Genomic DNA, 3137 nt, shown 5'->3' on the forward strand with positions numbered 1-3137 from the left:
ACCACTAAGAAGAATATATGCAGTGTATTATTTGTTGAAACTGTACTTCCGATTTGATTTGAAACTGTCTCATTGCTATCTGTTTATCAATAAAATTTTGAAAAAAAAACAAATAAATAGAAGCAGAGGTAAAAACAGAGACATTACAATTGACATACCAGATAAACAAGGGATCATTAGGAACTATGATGAACTGTATGACAACAAATTGAAAAGACTTAAAAGAAATAGATAAACTTATAGAAACATATAACCTACCATATTTAACTGACAAATAATGACTAAGGAAACTTAATTAGTAATAAAAATCATGCAATAAAAGAGAGTCCAAGACTGAATGGCAAGCTTTACTGAAGTTACTATTACTACTACTAGTACTACTACCAATAATAATAACAATAATAAAAGCTAGGGATATAGCTCAGTAGTCGACCACTTGTCTAGCATCAATAAACACTTAGGTTCAAACATTAGTATAACAATAAATAAATACAATTTATTTAAATAAATAAACTTATTTATTTAAAACTAACAGCTCACAATTTATCTCAATGTGCAAGAAATGTGAGAACAAACAAAACCCAAAATTAGTGAAAGGAAAGTAATAAAGATGAGCAAAGCAACTGAAATGCAAAGTATGCATGAAAGAAATAGTTGGATTTCTAAGAAGATAAACAAATTTTTTAAATAATTTTATTGAGAAAGAAGTAGCAGTGAGACAGTTTCAAAACAGCTTAGTAGGACAGTTACAATAATTAATGCATTGCACATTGTTGTCTTTGTAGTAATTATTTATAGTATAAGATGCCAACATGATATCTTTTCTAAACACTATTAGTTCAAAACGTTCTTCTCATTGAATTAAGAGAAAGAAGCTATATATCTATGCTAATTGTCTTGTATATACAGATATACATTTTCTCAAAAGGAAAAATAAACATTGAAAGTTATAACACAACAAAATAGAAAGGGGGAATTTAAGGGTTAAACAATGAAGAGAGGACAAGGAGAAAAGCTAGGAAACATGGCAGGGGCAAAACCATACATTTATATACTCAAGACAGTTAAGGCAAAGATCGTGAGAATCTCCATTAGGTTTTTGAAATTAGCAGCTAATTGGTAGATTCTCACCCTGAGTAACTATATACACGGATACCTGTGAACCAGGCAACTGCACTGAAGATAGCAATGTGTAAAACTAGGGCCATGCCTGGAAATCCTGTCATTCTGGTCTTCTAAAAGCATATTGCTTCTAATGTCATATCAATTACTGCTATACTCTCTCAAGTAAATGTTTGTTTTTTAAAAAAAAAGTTATAAATGAAAACAAGAGCTAAGAAAAAAATGTCACAGGAGATTAAAAAAAAATGTTAAACCCCCTGAGCTAGACAACTCAAGAAAAAGAGAAAGAAGACACAAATAAAATCAGAGGCAAAAACACAGACATTAAAATTAGCATACCAGAGAAACAAGGGATCATTAGAAACTATGATGAATTATATGACAACAAATTGCAAAGACTTAAAAGAAATGGATAAATTTATGGAAACATATAAACTACCATATTTAACTAACAAACAATAACTAATGAAAGTGAATTAGTAATAAAAATCATGCAATAAAAGAAAGTCCAAATTGAATGGTTTCACTCCTAAATTTTACCAAATCTTCACATAACAGAATCCAATTCTTCTCAAAATATTCAAAACTGATAAAGAGAACATTTGCACATTCATTCTACAGAATGACCATTATCCTGATACCAAACCTAGACAAGGACACAAAAAATAAGAACAATGTTGCTGATGAACATATATGCAAAAAATTTCTCAAGAAAATGCTAGCAAATCAAATCCAATAGTGCAGAAAAATAATTTTACACAAGGAATAAATTGTATTTATCTTAAGAATGCAAAGATCACTCAACATACACACCAAAGGAAGGAATCAGCATGGTAGAGAGATACAGTACAGAATGGAACAGAATATTTCCAAATTATTCATCCAGCAATGGGTAAATATCCACAATAGAGAAAGAACTCAACTCAGCAGCATAACCAAGCCAAGTTTGTGGCAACAGTTCAATGGGACAAATGATCCCTATAGCCATTTCCCAAAACAATACAAATAAATGACCAACAATGACATGAAAAAATGTTCAACTTCATTTGTCACTGGGAAGTCAAATCAAAATATGATGCGATATCATCTCACTCCCTTTTGAATGAGTATAATCAAAAGACAATAAATAAAAAATGCTGACAAGAATGTGAAAAGGGGATTTTTTTATTTTTTAAAGAGAAAAAATTATAAATTAGTATGGCTAGTGTAGAAAATGGGACTTAGGATCCTCCAAAAACCAGAAACAGAACTATCATATGATTCAACAGTTCCAGTACTGGGCATATTTCCAAAGGAAATCAAGCATGATGAAGAGACACCTATGTTCACAAAGTTCATTTCAGCCCTATTCAAAGAAACAAAAATTTTAAATCAGTCGATGTGTACATGGATAGAGATATGGATAAGAAAAAGTGGTGTATGAAAAAGAAAAATGTGATATACATAGGCAATATAACATATTCTTGCCACTAAAGAGAATTGAAGTTTTGTCATGTCCGGCAACATGTATGGAACTGAAAATGTTAATGATTTACTTTTGATAATCATTTACTATACAGTCCAGAAATAAACACATACATTAAACATCAATCTGTTCTAGAAAACATGTAAGGTGACTGATAATAATAACCAAGATAGGAAATTAGCCATAAGGACCATCAGTGGATGAATGAATATAGAAAATATTATGCAGAGTCCATCAAAAATGTATACATAATTCAGAGAAAGAAAGATAATAGAACTTTTCAACAGAGAATATTACCCTCATGTGCAGGACCCTAAAGGTATCTTATATCACAGAAAACTCACTATGCTGCCAGCCCTTTGAGAAGAAGTTGAACATGTTTGTGCTGCCATCTCAGTGACCAAGATTACCCAAGTAGCAGGATGCTAATTGATGTCTAGGAGCTAATGGGCATCACTTTAGCATCTTTTGTAATTGCAGAAGCCAAAGATAACTTGTATTAATCTCATGATGCCTCAATAAATTTAATATTAATTGATTTATTGTATTT

The sequence above is a fragment of the Octodon degus genome, unplaced genomic scaffold, assembly GCF_000260255.1.
Source record: "Octodon degus isolate 3935 unplaced genomic scaffold, OctDeg1.0 scaffold00010, whole genome shotgun sequence".
NCBI classification, from domain to species: Eukaryota; Metazoa; Chordata; class Mammalia; order Rodentia; family Octodontidae; genus Octodon; species Octodon degus.